This window comes from Orycteropus afer, unplaced genomic scaffold (genome assembly GCF_000298275.1).
Source record: "Orycteropus afer afer isolate SDZICR_OR568_19922 unplaced genomic scaffold, OryAfe1.0 scaffold00656, whole genome shotgun sequence".
Lineage (NCBI taxonomy): Eukaryota > Metazoa > Chordata > Mammalia > Tubulidentata > Orycteropodidae > Orycteropus > Orycteropus afer.
In genome coordinates this window covers 312,080-313,994 of record NW_006922243.1, presented here as the reverse complement: position 1 = coordinate 313,994, position 1,915 = coordinate 312,080, and the positions used below count along the sequence as shown (strand labels likewise).

General features: G+C 42.3%; 1 protein-coding gene across 1 annotated transcript in view; it reads right to left on the bottom strand.

The window, feature by feature from the left end:
- NIPA1 (NIPA magnesium transporter 1) overlaps positions 1-1,915 on the bottom strand; it is a 234,505-nt gene that overhangs the window by 99,274 nt on the left and 133,316 nt on the right. The gene's annotated exons all lie outside the window — the stretch shown is intronic.

The following is a 1,915-nucleotide window of genomic DNA, read 5'->3' as shown; positions in this document are numbered from 1 at the left end:
GACAACCAAAGGAGACAATGCTCTACCAGATTCCAAGGGCTTAAGAAGAGGTTCTCCTTTCCAGTAACCCCAAGAACTCTCCGGACCCGCACTACGTGATTGAAAAGGTCCTAGTGAGAGCGGTTGCCTGAGATCCCTGAGCCAAGAAGGAAGTCACCTTATAGCAGCATACCAGCGACCACCACAATATTCCAGCGGGCAGCGGCATAGACCTTCCTCCAGCAGCTGATTTTGTCAGGAATTTGGGTCGTCTGGGTGCAGGCGGGCACAGGCACCACTGCTGAGATTCAGATGGAGATCTCACTGTTGCTCCAGAAAGGCTAGCTCCCTCCCCTCCCAGCAGATCACAGAGTGGGCTTGAGTCAAACTGTGAGACACCATGCTTTTCCTTGCCATGGATATCAGGACTGCAAGTCATTAGCAGGTACTCCTCCAACTCCAACACAGCTGAAATTGCATGCATCTTTGGCACCGCAGGTGGGCAGTATCACAGAAAAACTCCAGAGCCGGCCATTAGCGGTCTGGCGAGATTGCATTAGCACTGGGGGCAGACGGGGCACGGAGACCAAAAGAACCACAGCTAAGTGTGGTCCCATGAATTTTGCCTTGGAGCTGTGCTTTGGCACTATGGGGCCACAGAGGCAGGGTCTTTGAGTGTGCCTGAAAATGGTGGAAATTTGTGATGCTCTAACAATAGGAATCTTTCCTGAGGTTGAGCCACAGTCTTGCAAATAAATACGTCATCAATAACTTCACTCATTCAATAGAAGAAACCATATTCAGCCAATTACCATAAAACCTCCCACTTCAAATTCTAAACCCTCTTTACAAAAAACAGAAACACATATCCACACTACACACAGTGATTCCACCATCACAAAGAAAACAGCAGAGCGAACCAATACACCTGAATCAATAATAAAATAAAGTACACCAGCTTCACCTTTTGAAAATATTAAACCATAAAACCAAGACAAAACAAATCAACAGGTAGCCAGCAGCTAGAGACAACCTAAGGAGACAATGCTCTACCAGATTCCAAGGGCTTAAGAAGAGGTTCTCCTTTCCAGTAACCCCAAGAACTCTCCGGACCCGCACTACATGATTGAAAAGGTCCTAGTTTATACCTTTTTTTTTTTCTTTTTATTCTTTTTCCTTTTTATTTTTTTTCTCTCATGGTTGACCCCATTCATTTTTTTTTTCCCCCTGTTGGTTAGTTTGTTTTCTTTCTTCATTACTCTCCTTCTTTACCTTTTTTCTCTTAGTGAACTATCGCCAGAATTGCATATTTACCTGTTTTCTTCTTCTTTTCTCCACTTTTGCTTTTTTGGGGTTACTGAGCCTGTGTGATTTCAGGGTGTATTTTTTGTCCATAAGCTTTTAGTTTTTTTGATGGTTACTCAATTGTAATTTTTGCCTAACTGAGTGGGAGACAGCAACAGTCCCCATAAGATACAAGAACACCCAAACAGCCTACAACTACACTTACTGAGCAAGAGCCAGCAACTCCTTCTCCACCAATCGGCCAATGATAAAAAATCACCAAGAAGAGCTTGTATCACCCTTGGCTGCACTTCACAAACAATTAACAGAGATCTTAATACAATACCACAATGCCTTGGAGACAACATAGCACCACAGTCCACACAAAGAAACAAGATAAAGTGATAGAAACAAGGGAACAGGTTACAGACCCAGAACAGAACTGTGAGGAAGAAGCAGCACTGGAACTCTCTGATAAGGAATTCAAAAGAATTATATTTAGGTATCTTCAAAGGATTGAGAAACAGACCAAAGAAAACACAGGAAAAAAAAAAACTTAGAAGAATTTTGGAAGAAAACACAAGAACAAAATGACAAAATAAATGTAAAGTTAGAAATGATTCCAAATCTACAGATAGAAATCCAAATGATT